General features: G+C 39.8%; 1 protein-coding gene across 4 annotated transcripts in view; it reads left to right on the forward strand.

Annotated features, from left to right (window-relative positions):
* The window catches only part of SEPTIN7 (septin 7), an 81,242-nt gene that overhangs the window by 19,083 nt on the left and 43,378 nt on the right, over positions 1-18,781 (forward strand). The window lies entirely within an intron of this gene.

The following is an 18,781-nucleotide window of genomic DNA, read 5'->3' on the forward strand; positions in this document are numbered from 1 at the left end:
GAACACGTCTTGTGCAAGTAGGCAAGGATGAGAATAAAGAACTGTACAGTTCATAGAGCTTAAGAAAAAGGGCCAGTGTGGATCTTGTCTAAAATGTATACTTGCAACTATGACAGAATAAAAGTAATTTGAGCTTGTATTTTCATTTGAATAAAAAATGGAACTGCTTTTACAATTGTGAACGCAGCATGACGATCCGGGATCCAAAAGTAAAGCTGGAGTCTTTCTTTGAACATCACCATTCGGCAGGATCCCATGTATCCTGCATTTCTGTGGCCACAAAACTGTGCTACAAAATCAAAGCTTTAATTTAAACAAACCTTTCTAGCTTGTATGGTTGCAAAGAAAACCAAATGTAAACAGTCGGTTCCCTATGGACTACAGAGAATTTGAAACTGTAGTTAGTATGGATGAAGTGTGCTGGGCATAATGGTTCATTTAGGCTTCGGTGATGACCCAAATTATTACCTGTCTTGCTAGGACATCTGATTTCCCTTTTTTCCCCTCATTTGAGTATTTGAACTGTAGTAGATCGTTATTAAGGTTAGGTGTATCTGTGCCTAACTGATGCATATGTACTGGCTATGTGTCTCACTTTTGTCATGCTAATGGTTAAAATTATTAAAACAAACAAAAGAAACTTTGTAATAGTCATCTGTCTCCTTGATGTCTTCCTTTATCTCGTAATTTGGGTAGTTTGCTTAATGCTTTGATGTTTTGTCATCAATACAATGGATCTATTGTGCAGTCATTATGGATATGTAACATAAAACTGCTATTGACAGAGGTAGAAATTAAGGTCAAGTATCAGTTTATTTTGACAGCAAAGTGAGAATTTAAAAATTTGAGGGTTGCTTTTTTCTTTTGCAACTCAAAGTCCCTTTGTAATCTATCATCCAACTACATAATGAATAGTTACAAAACTGTTCAGTCTTAAATAAAATTTGGTTTTCCATTATTGTCCCTGGGGGGGAGGGGAGAAAGGGAAGGTGGAAAGGAGGAAATCATTTTTTGTAAATATTAAACCAAAATGGGCTATAATTTGCACTTCGGTGTTTCATTCCTGCAAAAACCAAGTTACTTAAAATGCAAATAATGTAGTGATGTATTAGAGCTGTAAAAAGTGCATAGAATTAATTCAGTGTTCTTTTGCCTGTTGTACGGTTTAACGCAGTTGCATTTAGGGAAATGGTAGAAGATTGTGTTCTTTGATAAGTTGGTCTACAATTTGATGGGAAATGAGATCTCAATTAGAAAATTTTGTTACTACTTTTATGCTTAGTACTGTTTTTATACATAATACTAAGACTTCATTTGTAAGCAAATTTGTCCCATTGTCTGGATGTTTGCTGAGCGGAATTGTCAGTAATATTCTAAATTTGGCTATTTTCCCCCCACCCCAAGTACAGAAGTCAATGCTGTGTGATCATTTGGTACTAATATCATGGCAGTGGTGGTTATTTTTTTTCCTTTGGACTTCAGTGATGCATCTAGTAATGTATGTGCTGAAAAGACACATTTTTTTAAATATAAAGATGAAATAGTTTGTATTTTACTGGATGCTATTGTTGGTAGAAATTGACCTGTAGTGGGCAGTTTGATTTGTAATAGTAATTCGCTCTTGTTGCATTTTTGCTTTGAGGTAGTGTACTCTGGCTTGGGCTAGGGTATTCAGCTGACATTAGGGTATAGTTCTGCAGTAGTGAAAGGAACTATCTATAATCCACTTATTAAGACTTAAACGTTTCAGAATGTAGTGCTAATCTGTATATGGTCAGTGCTGGCTGAATAAGAACACTGTATCGTCTCTTTGTGAAAATCCAAAATATCTTTTGCTTTTTGTGCTGCCAAGAGTCGTGTGTGTAGCTGCCTTTTACTGTAGATTGCACAATCACTAGTCTGCTGACTGTGCTTTATTTATAGATGCTTCAACGTCAGTATATCATCTGTTTGGTCTGAAATGAAAATCAGGGACCAGTGCTTCTCGTTGCTAAAGAGATACAAGGGAGAGTATTGCAGTCTGCGCCCAGCAATTTTCAGGTGTTGATGAGGCTTACCATTGCAGCTAATGCATTTGTATAGGTACTGCTTTCTAGTTGTTCACTTAGTCTACAATTACCAATTCAACTTACTGGATTTGTGTAGCAAGATAGAGAGCTTTTGAAATTAGGTAAGCATAAGGCCCAGTGTCTGTTGAAGAAGCTGGTTTATAGTTTCTGGAGCAGATCCAGGATGTAGGTGCTCCTTGCTGGAGCTGGTGGAAGGTGGTTGTGGGTACAGCTTTGGAAGTGGCTCTGTTTCAGCCACGCGGGCAGCGGGCTGTCCTGTAACGTGGTCTGAGTCGAGCCTGGTAGGATCTGTGTATTGTTAGGGAAGTCTCTTCTGTAAACACAGCTGCTAATTCCCAGGTGTTTATGTTAAATGTAAAGTGTTTGAAATGCATATAAATATAAATTGTTGCTGTTAAAATATATCCTTATTTGTATTTAATGTTTTTGGAATCATTGTAAAGGTAACCTTAACAGGAACTGGCATTACACTGCAACGTTTAGCCTTAGTAAGCATTGCAACATTTCAAACTCATTGACTATATTCATTTTTTTTCTCCAAATTGTATTGTTTCCTTTGGTAGTGTTTGTAAACTTTTCTTAGGAAACTGAAGACTGAGCCCTTTTTTCCTACTTGATCATCTGTAATTAGGGTATTATTTTGTGTTTAAAACCTTCATCGGACTGTGAATTCTGTATTGGACCTATTCTAAAAGGCCAATCAGTATTTTAAATTAAATCACACTATTTCTGAAATTCCATTTGTAGAATGAAGGCTAACAGGTGCCTTCTCCGAGGATAAGACATCAAGGAGGCAGAAATAGGCACTGAAAGCTTAAGTCTTGATATGTTCTAAAGAAGACATTTAAATAATGCTTTAATACAAACTACTTCTACATTTTGAATATTTAAAGCTCACCACTGGCAAAATTGTCAACTTTGCAGGCTGTTTCATTCATAATTTTGTGTAATCTCTTCAAATATAAGATGGTTGGACTCTCAAGTGTTTCAACACTATAAATACGTCATCTAAATAATATCAAGACTGTAGTCTCCCTTTCTCAGTCTTTTTGAGGAAAGTGCCTGCCAAAGTCAAACTTATAAGAGAAATTCCGGTAGTAATACTACTACGGTTAGGAGCTCACAATTAAGGAAATCTTAATTGTGAAATTGTAGTTGTCTGCTTATTAATATAATTACACTTTTATTAGTAGTGGGTGTGTTTGTTTTTTTGTTTTGTTTCAGGGTAATGAGGTGTGGAATAAAAATTGTTGCTTTTCACTGTGGTCTTTTGTCTAAGCGCTGAATCAGAAAATCCCTCTTGTTCTTGTACTGAAATTATACTGGTATTGTATGTTTTGAAATAACACCCAAGTAAATAAAAAGTCATATTTTTTTTTAAATTCTTTTTGCCTATAGTCTCAAGGTACTTCAGCATAATTATTTGGGGTAGCTTTTCTTAGAGTAATATGCTTTCAGATATTTGGGTTTCATGACTCTTATTAGAGGTTGGACTTTTAAATTTTGTTGGAAAAAAATCATGAAATTTACTTACGTGTGCAGAAGCCTTCCAGGCAGGTGGCTTTCCAGAAGGCATTTCTACACAGTTTCTGTTTCTTGATTGACTGTGTGGTAGCTTTGACTCTGAGAGCTGTTTTGAACCCTTTGCTGTAGCAAATTGTCTGTTTTGCTTCCTAATTGTTGCTTTACCCTTGTAGATCACCTGTGGATTACAGCTTAAAGAAAAATATCATACAGTACTGTGATAGCATTTTGTTGGTAATTATATGCAAACATTGAAATGTTTTGGTTTAAACATGGCTTTTTGGCTTGGACACAAAGTAGAAGGCTGTATTTTGCAAGACTTGAAGTTACCTTAAAGAAAAAGCACACTTGAGTTTTAAAATGGCTTTACTGGTCCCTGAAGAAAACTTTGACGAGTTTAATAGTGGTATCTTGTGATGATGGTTCATGTTCTAGTGAGAATTACCCTTCTGTTCGCTTTCTGCTGCAGTTTGTTTATCAGGCCAACAGGCATGCCGACAGCCTCAGATGCTCATGCGGACTTGGCCTTTGCTGACGCATGGCTTCCCTTCCTCCCCAGCTGCACTTTAGAGCCAGGAACAAAACCATCAAGTATATGACAGGATAGGAAAAATAATTAAATGAAAAATAACATTAGACAGACAGTTCAACCACTTGAGGATGTTTCCGGTTGGTGTTGATCTGCTGTGGTTTGAAATGCTCTTAATTAAGGTTTCTTTATTGCCTCTACTACTGCAGTATCTGAGTGTATGTTTGGGCTTCGATGTGTCCTTCATATTTGGCTTGCTTGGATTAATGAAGAGTATTCAGTGCCTAACTTGGCCATTATATTGGAGGCATGAAGTCTCAATTACCATACAAATACAGTTTATGTTAAAACACGTTTCGTTTTCAGACCTAGATGGGAACAAAAGAGAGTTCTGACCTTCCCAGTCATTTCTCAGCTTCCTTAGGATGTGTGGTTGCATTAACAGTTACAGACCTCTTCCTTGCCTATGTACAGTCAGGGGTGTACCCTGGCATATGCATCTATCTCAGAAGCAAAAAGCTCCTTAAAGAAAGGAGCTACCAAAGCTTGCTTTGTCTTGAATATGCCCTGCCTCCATGCTTCCATTTCCCCTGTAACTTCCATTCCTCAAAATACCTCAATTCCTCTAGTCCTCTCCTCCAACCTTTGTTATAGTCGCGTGTTCTGTACTGCTGCCTTGGCAGTGGCCCGTTTGGAGCTCCTTGCACGATGATCCTGCTGTGCCAGTTGGCTGGTGCCAGGTCAGCACTCTCTCAGTTCCCATTGTTGCCCATTCTGTAAAGAAAAGTATTAGTTTGTGTCCACCCCTTGTGGAGCAGACATGGCTCCCTTAGGAAACCAGATAAAAAAAAAAATTAAGATTTCAACTTACAGGTATTCTGTTGACAGGATTGTGAGGTTTCAGTGAAGTACAGAAACAAGAAAGGGTCTTAGAAGAATTTTTTGACCTAAAAAATTACTGTCTTTCACATACTGGCTGTGTGGATTCAATATGTTCCAGTGATGATCTCTACAGAGCATTAAAACTGATAGCTTAATCCTTGCCCCTAACCAATAAAACACACCCCCAAAGCAAGACACGTAGAATTCAGGAGAACTTGCGGATGTGGGTGTGCAGGGTACAGAAAACTGGTGGAGCCTAGGATGGAGCTGGGGTATTCCTAAGGGTGACACATACCTTTGGGATAATCGCTGTTGTTGGAGTAACGCCTCACCACAGAATCACAGAATGGCCAAGGCTGGAAGGGACCATCTAGTCCAACGCCCCTGACATAGGTGGGGATGCCACCCACTAGATCAGGTTGGCCGAGGCCCCATCCAGCCTGGCCTTGAACACCTCCAGGGATGGGGCATCCACAGCTTCTCTTGGCAACCTGTTCCAGTGCCTCACCACCCTTCTACAGTGAAGAATTTCCTCTTAATGCGTAGTCTATCCTCTTCCTGTTTAAGACCTTTTCCCCCTTGTCCTATGCTTTCCTATTGGTAGGAGGTATAAATGGTATAAAACGGGCCTGATTTCTACCCCAAACGGAGCTCCTTTTGTCTGAGAAGCTTCCTGTGCTGCTCTGTGGAGAGCAGCCTGTGCTGGAGCAGTCCGCTCCTGAAGGACTGCACCCTGTGGTACAGCTCCCAGGCTGGCACTTCTCAGGCCGGCTGGCATTTGCTTCTGCCACAGGTTCAGGAGACTCTTTCTGTCAGCCTTTTTTCTGCTAGGGCATGGTCACCTTTATGGCTGCTGCCCTCACCCAGTGACCCAATCCCATGATAATTTCCCATCCCCCAAATGACTTCCATCTGGGTTGCTTTTTAGGATTTATATATATATTCTTAAATGCCGGGCCTGGCCTGGCGGCCTGCGTGGTCACCAGCCCCCGGCTCCTCCTGCTGGGCCCTGCGCAACCACGATGGATCCTCAGGGTTGATGTCCTGTGGGACCGGGTCCGTCTGCGCCCGTCCTGCTCCCAGTGCCAGGAGAAGCTGCGGATGAGCTGCCGTGGCATGGAGGGGCTGCAGTCCCTGCGCCTGGGCGAGACGCTGCGGGACCGGTAGTTGGAGGGACACCACTGCTGCTGCCGCCGCCCCGGCCCCGCATTGCGCTGGAACCTTCCCCGGGCCGAGGCGTCCCACACGGGGCGCGGCACCGGCCTCACGATGGCAATGATGGGCCGGCGGCAGAGCAAGCAGGTGGCTCTGTGGGTGGCCCAGGGCTGGCTGCAGTCCCTGCAGAAGGAGTGCCTGCAGGGGTCCAGCCGTGCTGCGTCGGCCAGCGGGCCCAAGCAGATGGTGCAGGTCTCTTCTTTTGGGGCCTCCGCTGGCAGCTCCTGGCGTGGCTGGCTCATGGTGTCTGCGGCTGCTCCGGCGTGGAGATGCTTGTTGTTCCTGGGATGCTGCTCTGATGTCAAACAGGTATCAAGCGCCTCCTGTCTTCAGCACCTCCCTCGCGGGTCAATGGCTGAACTTCAAAGACTCGCAGCCCACCAGCAGCCCCTCAACGCCTTGCGCCCCACCAGAAGGACCTCAATGCCTTGCCTGGAACTGCACCTGGGAGTCAGGGCTGTCCTTGACATGCAGCTGGACACCTGAGCAGCAGAGACGTCCTGAAGAGATCATTGAGGAGGACACAACAAGAATCTGGAGAATAACTTATCACCTGGGATGGTGATAAAGAGCCTGGGCACAAGGAAACTGTCCCAATAAAGTGGGAACATGCTTGAGAACTCAAGAGGTTTTTTAAGAATATTAGGAACGTGGTCAGCTCTTGGCTGTCCCAGGACGATGGTAGAAATGAACAGCATCTCTTGGTTACCTGAAGTGGTGGTGTCATCATAGAATCATCACAGAGCCACAGAATCGGCAGGGTTGGAAGGGACCTCTGAAGATCATCTAGTCCAACATTCTTGCTGAGAAGGATCACCTAGAGCACGTTGCGCAGGATGGCATCCAGGCGGGTTTTGAATATCTTCAGAGGAGGAGACTCCACAACCTCTCTGGGCAACCTGTGCTAGTGCTCTGTCACCCTCACAGTAAAGACGTGCCCCCTCATACTGAGCCGGAACCTCCTGTGCTTCAGTTTGTGCCCGTTGCCTCTCGTTCTGTCGCTGGGCGCTACTGAAAAGAGACCGGCTCCATCCTCTCGACACCCTCCCCTTAGATATTTATACACATCTGGGGGACGAGACGCTGGAGAGCAGCCCCGCAGAGAGGAATCTGGGGGTGATGGTTGATAGCAAGCTGAATGTGAGCCAGCAGTGTGCCCTGGCAGCCAGGAGGTCCAACCGTATCCTGGGGTGCATCAAGCACAGCACTGCTAGTCGGTCAAGGGAAGCGATTGTCCCACTCTGCTCTGCGCTGGTGTGGCCTCACCTGGAGTACTATGTGCAGCTCTGGGCACCACAGTACAAAAAGGACGTAAAACTGGTGGAGAGTGTCCAGAGAAGGGCTATTAAGATGGTGAAGGGCCTAGAGGGGAAGACGTACGAGGAGTGGCTGAGGTCACTTGGCCTGTTCAGCCTGGAAAAGAGGAGGCTGAGGGGAGACCTCATCATGGTCTACAGCTTCCTCACGAGGGGGAATGGAGGGACAGGTGACGATCTATTCTCCTTAGTGACCAGTGACAGGATCTGAGGGAATGTTGTCAAGCTGTGACAGGGGACATTCAGGCTGGATATGAGGAAGAGGTTCTTCACTGAGATGGTGGTCACACACTGCAACAGGCTTCCCGGGGACGTGGTCACGGCACCAAGCCTGTCAGAGTTTAAGAAGCAGTTGGATCGTGTGCTCACAGTCATGTGGTCTGAATTTTGGGATAGACCTGTGTGGAGCCAGGAGTTGAATTTGATGATCCTTATGGGTCCCTTCCAACTCAGGACATTCTGTTCTATGATTCTTTGACTTCTATTTTATTCTACATTAATGAGGTCTCCCCTCAGTCTTCTCTTTTCCAGGCTAAACAGGTCCGGCTCTCTCAGCCTGTCCTCATATAATAGGTGCCCCAGTCCTCTCATCATCTTCATAGCCCTCCTCTGGACTTGCTCCAGTAGTTCAGTGTCCCTCTTGCACTGGTGAGCCCTGTACAAAAGTACTGGGTGTATCAGTAGCTACTGGGAGTATTAGTAGCATGTCGTTCCTTTGCATGGACAGAACTCAATCAAAGGTTTTGGAGAGCACATGAACTCTGAAGATCTTTCTGTGGAAAAGAAGTGTGTTTGTCCTCCAGATGTGAAAGGTCACTAATCTAACTGTGAGCTTACTGGCCTGCATTGCACTCTTCCTGAGTTACTTTTAGGTGAGAAGTGCAGTATAGGTTTATGTGACTGTCGCTTCAATGGAATCTTCTCATCCTCTTTCCTTTTTTTTTTTTTTTCTTTTGTAATGCAATGAAACCCAGAGGTTTGCAGCATGCTTGCTCTTCTCACCTCCTCTGTGGTATTGTTCCTCTGCCTTTTTCTGATGTTGGGGTAAGAAAACTCCATGACCAAAACCTGACGGAGAAAGTGAAACTTTCTACATTGTATTATAGTTGAAATGTAGTGTTGCTGAAGGTCAGTTAACGTTTGAGTTTATGTAGAAACCATAGCTCTTCACATAGTCTCACAAATTGCTCAATGTAGTGTTTTTTTCAGTCCATATGAAAAAAAATTCACCTTAATTTTTGTTAAACTGCTTTTAAGCATTTCTCTTGCTCACTGTGCAATAGTTTAGGCTTGCAACTAAGAAGAATTGTAGAGACTGTAATGGCTAGAAGTGAAACTGATATTTAAAACAGCAGTTCTTCAATACTCATTTTCTTTAAATTAGCCATTTACAACATTAGTTGGGATTGTAGTGCTCACTGCACAGGTCTTAATAGCTTTTGGTGGTTTTTTTATTTATTAACTGTTTGGATGCCATGCTTGCTGACTAGATTGTATGAAGGCCAACCTGAGCATGGTATCTCCTCCTGGATGCCGTACCTAAGAGGAGGTATGTTCTGTGCTTTGCCTGTGCATGTGAAATATGCAATCATATGACTACAGAGTCCTGATGACTATGTGCCAAGTGTATTATATTCAAATATTGTTTTGAGAGTTAAGGAAGCAGCTGAGGAAAGGTTTTATGAAGCTTTCTGGGTGTATTTAACTCAACCAAACTGTTTCTTGTTGTGGCAGTGTTTTGGTCAAAACCTAATATTTATTGTAATGCGTGTGTTTGTTTCCTCACAGAGGTTTTGAGTGGAGACTTCCAGCAAACTTTGTGAATATGAACACACAACTTGGCAAAAGGCTGCCTATAACCCGTTTTTTATTTTTTTGAAAAGAAATATTTTTATTTTTTTTATTTCTTTGAACAAGTGATGATTCTTTTAAAATCATTTTCTTTTTTTCTGTTTCATAGATATTTTCTTGTCAGTCTCGTAATAAATTATACGAAATCTTTTACTTCTGTCTGTATTGAAAATAGTGTTTCCAAGGGATGGATTCAGGGAATTTCATGAAAACCTAATGAGGTACTGTGCGGTACACTGTGTAGGTGTTATTCTCACTGTCTTTTTTAAGCTTTCTGGAGTTTTCCACTGCAAACCTATATAATTAACCCTTTTCATCTTAGTTGTTTTCAAGCCTGTTGTAAACTTCTTTTCATATATCTATGTAAATATTTTTTCTTTATTTTCCTTCTGCTAGCTTATCACTTTTTCAGTGTATTTCTAAATAAATTTGTCCTTGCTAATGTCCTTACACATCTGTGCACATGTGTGTGCATGTACACAAACACACTGTTACTAAGCTGGTATTTCATATAACACACTGTTACTAAGCTGGTTTTTCATATATTACAGTCCTTTTGTTGATCTCTCCTTATGGTGACATCAGCATTTGGATCTGGTTCTTGTTCCTTTTGGTTAGAGCTTTGAGGTTTGCAACTTAATTGAAATGAACGAAGCGCTTTTTTTTAACATTAGAGTGATTGGCCATTGCATGGTGTCCTAGTCTTGCTGTTGTACATACTTGGATGTGATGGTGTTTAAAGTAACATGTAAATTTAACCAGGTCTTAAGGAGGTACCTAACTAGCAGATGTTTGGCTGCTTAACTTGGTTATCAGATGGCTGATGTTTGATTCAAACCTCAGAAGCCATCAGATTGTCCTGAGCTTTTGTAGTGCATTGGTATGAGCAAAATGTTGCCCATGTTGTAAGTAATGATGGGTTACAAAGTTGTGTGGTTAGTTTCCCTTTTCTTTGCCTTGGATAATCAGGTGCCAGTGTATTGCTGGGCTGCTTCTGGGGCAGTGTTTGCCACAACCCTGGAGTTAGATTCAAAGTACATTTTCTTTTCTTTGTTTGTTTTAATAAACGTGCTGTGTGGGTTGAAAATAGCTTGTCTCTTCCTGTTGGCTAAAAACGATAGGCTTGGCCTGCTGTATCAAAAAATGCTGAAAATTTCATGAATGAGTAGGTTAATCTTGTGACCAAAGTGATATTCTTGGATGGAGTATTTATGGTCCAAACTTCCAATTGTAGTAAAGCCACAGTGACCCATTAAATGTGACGCTTCTGATTCAATGTACATGTTTTCCCTCTGGCTGATTTTGCAGTAGCCAGCTCACATCTTCACTGTGACTCCATTTGAAGCCGTTAAATTTAGTTCATTTCTCCAGTGTTTGTGTGTAGCATGGCTACTGTATGCAAATGTTTCATTTGTTTTTCTGGGTTGTTTTCTGTTGAGCTTCTGAGTATGTTTACTGACAAGTTTGAGTTTATACCTTGCTTCTGCCTAGGATTATTTTTATTAAAGAGAATGAACATGTTCTAGGAAGAATTTCTGTTCACTTCTGTTCTGATGGTGGTGGTGTCTGATGCTTTTCTCCATTCACTTGCTTTTATATAATACCTATGTCAGAGCAGTTAGATTTGTCAGTGCTTGAAGGGGAGCAAGGCTGCACAAGTTGCATGTTTCATCAAATTAATTTTTCTGTTTAGTTTCTTCTCAGCTTTGACTTCCATCCCAGCTTTTCAGTTTAGCTGGTTTTGTTACATGTACCAAAAATGCAAATAGAGAAACTCCTAAACTCTATCTTGAAATGATGCTACATGTCTGTCAGTGTTAATATAAGCATATCAATTGTGTAATGACATTGTTCAACATACCAGGCTTAACAGAAAGAAGGAACTAAGAGGTTTTGGGGTTTTTAGTTTTTTGCGTTTTTGTTTGTTTGTTTTTGGAGGGGCCCAACTTTCTAATTTCACAAGCAGCTTTGGCATTGGCATTCTATCACTGAAGTTTCAACCTTCATAAGTGATGAGGCTTTGAGCCAAAAATTATGTTGACAGCTTAGAACAAAACTTTGAATGTGTCAAAGCTAATGCAGTGTGCATCATTCAAGTACTTCTTCCATTAATGAAAAGCAAGTGTTTTGCAGGGTGAGATGCTCCTCCAGAAGGGCAGAAAGAGTCTGTGATTTAAGGGAATTAGGCTGTTGGCCTTCCTCGGAATGAGGAGCAGCCCAACTGAAGTGCAGAAATCCAAGGGGTTAAGGGCAGCAAGTCAGTTCTAACGGCATCTGGCTGGTGTTTTACTTCTTGGGGCACATGAAGCCGAGCTGTTTTCTATGTAAGGTGACAGCTTGGTTACTTGACAAGAATCTGAGGCGTTCCCAGATGACCTTGGTAGCTGTAAACTGCAGTTCAGTTCTCTTTAAAATAGCAGTTTTGCAGTCTGAAGTCATCATCTGTTAAGTTTTGAATTTATAGGCTGATCCTGGATCTTGGGTCTGTTTTCTGTAGCTAGACTTACTTAAATAGCAAATCAGTGGTCTGAAGGCAGTTTCTGGAATGTTTGTGGGGCACTTTCCAGAAGAGACTAACAAGCATTGTGTTAAAACGAAGAACTGTAAAACAAACCGCTGCTGAAAAATATTGTAATTATCACATAAGCAGTTGGTGGTACTTGATAAGCTCAAATGGCACGGACTTGAGCAACAAATACATGAATAGGAATAGATTGCACACGTGCATGGATTATTATTGCTGCCTTTATCCACATTGCCCCTATTTTCAGGAGAGAATTAATGTTTTATATTCAAAAGCAAGTTAGGGAACCATATGTTTTTGAAGCAACTGAAATCTCATTAGTTCCGACATTTGGATCATACTGCCATGTATCTCTTCTTATCTAAGATCTGTTTTTTTTTTTTTGTTGTTGTTGTTCCTGAACATTACTAGCTTGTGGTATAACAAAAAGTTGTGTTGTTTTTACTGTGGTTGAAAGGTTATCTAGGACCTGGTTTTCGCCCATCAGACTAACAGTTCATCAGGTTAAAGGATTTTGAAGTGTTGTCCCAGATGTAATGGGACTTGTATTCTCTTGGAATAGCCCAATTTTTGTTAAAAATGAGGTAATTTCAGGAGTGTTCTGAAATTCTTATGGATGGTTGACCTGTGATACACTATTCTGGTAAAGAGCTGGTTGAATCTTCCTTTATAAATATCTCCTCATTTATAAGTATCTTCTCAGACTCTGTGATAGAAATCTATAATCCATTCAGTTTGTGTCTGTATTATTCTGTTAACTTGCCTTCACATCTACATCATCTTCCCATGAGGAGACTTTGTTCAAGTTTATCCTGCAGAGTTAAAAGGGAGATACAGATTTTCTGAGTAAACTTTTTTGTTTGTCTTGAAAGTCTGCAATTCTTTTACCATCTGTTCATGCTTGATGAAGGTATGAGAAAGTTTACTGTCTGTTTCCTGTTATTTTTTCTTCACTGATCTCCTTACTAACTATTTACGTCTTCCATTGATGAAAAGGTTTTTTTGTTTTGTTTTTTGTTTTGTTCTGATACCCCCAGAAAATACTTTACATGACAACTAACAGCCTGTCAAAGAGGCCTTTGAGCAATTCAAGTAATACCCGAAGTAAAAATACCATTGTCTTCATGTAGGATGGCACAAGTCAAAGACAGAAGGGACTTTTCAAAGCATCTGTGAATGACCCTGACTGATCATCAAATTGCTTAGGTTAATTTTACTTAATGACCTGCAGAGAGGTTAGTGCAGCATAAAGCACAGTGTTCAGTTTAAATGTAGTCACTACTGTTTGTAGCCAGTTTATGAGCTTTAGGGAAACCCTAAAGACATCAGACCTCGAAGAGAATAATCTTGCATGCTATACCACATCCACTCCTGTATGTAGATTTCTGGGTCAATAAGGATAGCTTTTTACATTCATTTGTTCTGTAAAGCCATGATGAAATTTTTCCATTTGTAGTCTGGGATGTTCAGAGTACATAAAATTTTTATTTGAATGATTATTTCAAGGTTGTGTTTTGTCTCTTAGTTCTTCCCGAGCAACTGAAGCTTAAAAAAAAAAATAAAAATGCGGGGAAAAGTATTCTATTTGTCATTTTGCAAAATCCATCGATATATGCTTCAAATTTACTCCTTGTGCAAAACCAGGTAGAATTTGATCAAACAATGCATGTTACTTATTAATTCCATTAGCAGGCTAAGGCAGTCTAGTAGTTGGGAAACTAAATCTGTGCCCATTTCTTGTGGGGGAATAAACACTGTCCTTCTAAAGTAGTTCTCACTCGGTACACTTTGATCCTTTTACCTAAAGTTTTTGCACTGTTTAATAGTGAGGTTGTTCAATGATTAAATATTTTTAGTGACTGATTGGAAACGAATGAGTTGAGACTGGATAATCAGGCCAGATTTTAGTCTTAACTATCCCTTGAATGGGAACAAATTGCCTTGAATTATCGTAGCTATTTCAGTCTATACAGCATGTAAAAGGACGTGGGTTTTATATACTGTATATGCTCTTAGACTGTGGTTTGAATGAGGATGGTGTGTGTTCAAATTTGTAGTTCACTGTGAATTTATCTGCTGTGGTTGACTTATGTCAAATGGCAAGCATTCAGATAACAATAAAATAAAACTAACTCGGGAAGTGCTCAGCCTCTGCTTAAAATAACAAAAGCATTTATTCTTCAACTACAAAACATTTTTGTACATCTGTCTAGTTAGAAAGGAGCTGAGACCTACAAGTTCAAAAAATAAACTGTACTGTGTAATGAATAGGGAGATACAAGGCTCTGTGTGTGTATGCGTTTGCCCCTGGTTTTGTTGATCTTTTTAAATTTTATCAGTCTACTTTTTTGGGGGGTGTGGGAGGAGTAAAAATAAACTTAATTTTGTGGTAGAAGTAACTTGCTTTTGACCTAGTGCAAAGTGCTGCATTTATCTTTTCTAATGCCTATTATTAAATTGTGTTGGGTGGCTGACTGAGACCAGGCAAGCATACAGACAGCAGGAGATACGTAAAAAGTACAGAAAATCAAAAGGAGAATTAGCATTATGACAGCAGTTGAAATCATGGCATGGTACTAAGTGTTTGCTTAATCAAAATTTAAATAGTATTATTTCAGATAGAAACTATGCTTAATTAAATTTCATTTAATGGTAGTTCTTATGTGAATGACACTGATTTCAATATGCAGAGTGCTAATACCTTTGTCAATATTGCTCATTTTAATAAGGAAGAGATTTTATAATTAATGAGTAAAACTAGTTGATTATCCTATTCTAGTTTTAAACCAATATGTTGCTGTATTCATTTTTATGCTGTTGGAAAGCAGGGCAAGAAAAAATTCCTCATTACTGGTAAGAAAGATGAGCTGATGGCAGAAATAGAGGAATTCTTCTGCTTATTCAAATAACCTTATGTTTATTGTGTATTTACCAGTTTCCCTGACTGACTGCTGCTGTCTGCTTAAAAGAAAGTCATGAATGTTCAATATGATCTATATTCAAATGGTTTATTAAAAACAAAATAATAATAATAATAAACAACCACAGTTCACTTAAATGTTGTTTTGTTGTGTTCTTTCCTTGCTTGAATGTTTGTAAGTGATGTAGTTTGGATATAACTTTCTAGGGTTAGGTTATCTTCAACTTGCTGAATTGAAAAATAAACATTAGGCTTAGGACCCTAGCCTTTAAATGATAAATTTAAACTGCATTTTGTCTTTTGGGGAGACATTTCATAACTTGTTCATATTTCATAACCTGAAGAATTTCATATTCTTCATACTGGTGCTTTATGGAGTGTGCCCTCTTGAAGTCCCCCTTTCTCCCCAGGTAAGTGGTTAAAGGCTTAATGTGCATTTTCATCCAGACACCCAGTTGTATAAACTTTTAATTTTTTAGAACCACCTTTGATATACGGTTAATAATAGAAGTGGCAGGTGGTTTTTTTTTTGCATTTTGTTGTTGCTTTTTGTAGCGTGTGTCTTAATAAGAAGAAAGCTGTTTGGTACTTTGCTCCAGCTATTGGGGGCTAGATCTTTGCAGAAGAGAGCCTGTATTTTCTAGGGGAAAAAAAAAAGTCACATTCTTAAAAGCTGCTTGCTTTTTTCAGGTAGACATTGATCTAACAATGCTAGCTATCAACATTCTTCAGATCAAGTTTGAGACTGGCTTTTATTGGATAAGAATTTGAGAGCCTCTAGCACTGTAAACTCTACAGAGAAGATAGAAAATGAACATTGACACAATTAGAAATACTGCAGATTGTGGTGTCTTTTAGAGAGGTGGGTGTGTACATCAAACTTAGGTTGTCAGTGCCTGCTATATATTTCCTGTGAACTTTCCCACGAAGTATCATTTTTTTTAAATTCCTGTTCTTTCCTGCAAGTGTTTTCTGGTGCACATACCAGTACTTACATTATTATCTGAGTGACATGAACGCCTCAATAAGTGGTACTGATTTATTCTATTTTTTTTATGAGGGATAAATAAATAGCTGCTCTTGCTTATAATGAACTGTAGTCGCAATTAGCTAAGATTTTTTTATTATTATTATTATTTTGGCTTTTTATATGAAGCATCCTCATAGCTGAGTTTTATGATAGGTTTTGTTACATCAAAAGCAAAAGGATTCAAAAAACTCAGCTGGCTTTTCAGGATACAGCGAAAAGCTTTTAAATTAGGTATCTTTTTTTTTTAAAAAAAAAAAAAAAAAAGCAATTATTTTGGCAATTCTTATTGTCCAGCTAAGAAAACAGTACTATAACCAAAAAAACTAACATTGTATCTGTAGAGGATCACGTATGACTGGTCTGCTAAACTTTGTCTTGATTATGTTTATGCTTCTGAGAGTGGAAGTTCAAGAGCCATATCTTCACATGCCTTGCTACCTGTTCTGCTCAAGCTGCTGTGCCATAGCACTAGCGTTGAGTATATTTAGCATCCTTTCATGTCCAGAGATCTTGTTTCTCAGTGTAGCTTATTGTTGATGTACTTTGGACTCTTTCTAGAAGGCTTTTTGTTGCTCAGTATTCAAAAACATCTTCATCTATTTCTACATTTTGTAACAAAGTGACTGCGTATGCCAGAACATATGTATAGCTTCAGATCTATCTGCTTCTAGAAGCAAGCAAAAGCTACTGTTCTTGAAGCTATTCTGGGATAAAGCGAGTATTTTCCCACCTGGGCGTAGCAAATCCTCAAAGAGAAGGTGAAAACTGAAGACTAAGGCAACTTTATGTATTGCTACTTAGCTTTGACATACAGTACATTTTGATTTGCAAAGATAATCAGTGCAAAAATAATTAGCAATTAAGTTCTTGTGGTTAAAATGTTTTAAAAATAACAGAGTGACTGGGCTAGGTAGTGCTGGCACGTGCTGTCGTCAGCTGCAATGCCACAATTCAGGTTTGTTGCTGGGGGAAGGAATCTTCCTTATCTCTGTGAACAAAGGTGAATCTGTTCAGCCTTCTCCAGTGTACCTCAAAAGGGTCTCTGCAGTACCCTCCTGCCCACCAGATTTCTGTCCTTTCCAGCTTGCTGGTTCTCACCATGTTGAGATCTTTCTGGAAGGTGACTGAAGTCCTTGCAGACGAGGATATGACAATGCGCTGGAATCACGCAGCTGAGTGAAGTAGAGGTGGCATTCAGCATTTCCTCCAAAGATCAGAAAAAGAATCTGCCACTTAACACCGTTTATTTCCAAGCAGATCTGTTGTGGGAGACTTGTTGTCTGATGGACTGTGTCTAGTGGGTACCGTGCCGAGGACATTGTGCATAGATACTCTATTCAGAATAAATTCAATTGCTGATGTTCTGCTTAAGCTTTTGGAATTAGTCTATATAATTCATCATGGATGCCCTTTTACAAGTGTATGTTCCTCTCCGTAGCTCTTTAAGAGATTTCTTGTGTTGTGCTTCATGTGAACTCATCGGGTGTTTCCTCTCGAAGGCTTAAACATGTAAGTTTGGTCCTGTCCTTGGTGTATTCAGAGTATCGCTAAATGCATTCTGTAGCCATCTGGGTGACTTATTTCGGTCTTCTGTGAGTCATGTCTAACAGACATGCACCATAAGGGGTAGGTGCAAAATTAGTTCTTCCACAGATGTGGTGGTCCATTTCCTCACTCATGGTCTGAATCATGCCGTGGGTATATTGAATATTCTCAATTCTGAAGGGTTTTATTTTTTTCCTTTCTCCTTGTGCTTTGTTGAAAAGCTGGGTCAGTTGTCTAGCTTGAAAGAAGAGGGTTTAGCATGACATTTTCATCTGAAGTCTCCATTTAAACCTCTAGATCATAACAAATTAGCTGCATCCAGAACAGCAGAACATGCTGCTTTTCTTTTTGAAGTCTAGTATTGCTGAAAAGAATACAAAAGATACATTGAAGCGGTTCCCAAGCTCTTTGCCTTCTCCATCTGTTTTGGGACATATAATTTCACTCTTTAAGTTATAGAGTGTAGGGATTTGGAATTCTTATTTTTTAAAAACAAAACTTGGATATAGAGATTGTCTATACAATTACAAGGAAAGCTTTGAATGTATGAAGAAGAAAAAAGCTTCCAGCAAAGTAAAAGTTTTGCTAAAATGCAATCAAATTTTACCTTTTTAGTTTGTATTGAAGTTGCTGTGTTCTGCTGTTTTTGAAAGGTGCTTTTTTCTTTTTACTATCTTTCTATATCCTGTTGGCTATACATGAGTTCATTTATAGTTACTGTGACTTGTTCTGTGTTGATAACTACTCAAAACTTGTTGAAACTACTCTAGCTTGCCTTTCAGAACAGCCTGCTTAATCTCTCTGTTCTAAGCTTGCTAATCAGTCGTTAGCGTTGATCATAAATCAAAACTAAGCACTGTTTGTGTAAGCTATGAATAGTATGGATTAATAGAGCTTTCTGTCGAGTTAAATACATGTTTTTCTTGGCACTTTGAGGATATATGAAACATAGTAGTTGAGTGTTGATCCTTGGTTAAGTGCACTGAAGCTCTGAAGTAGTATTTCATCTGTGCTTTGGGTTGAATAGTGCTATTGGAAAAGGAGCAAGTAAAAGGAAAAGATGAGAGTAACTTTAAAACTTCACTGCTGTGTGGTTTGGCATTTCTGTTTGCTTTGTTTTTAGTTTTACGTAAAAGTTGTATGCTGCTTGTTTTTTTGAAATCTTAGGAGGTCTGGTGCATAACAGCATGTGTCAGATAGGAGTGTGTTTGTTACATCTATACTAGGCCATCCTTTCTTCTCATAACTGTGGGGACAGAGATGGCATAAAGTTCCCATCACTCCCCTATGGTCTAAATTCATTTTCTTTGCAAGTGTATGTGCATGTCTTACAAAATATTATTCAAGGTAGTCTAACCATATTCTGCAGCTTGTTC

The sequence above is a fragment of the Cygnus olor genome, chromosome 2 (assembly GCF_009769625.2).
Source record: "Cygnus olor isolate bCygOlo1 chromosome 2, bCygOlo1.pri.v2, whole genome shotgun sequence".
Taxonomy (NCBI): Eukaryota; Metazoa; Chordata; class Aves; order Anseriformes; family Anatidae; genus Cygnus; species Cygnus olor.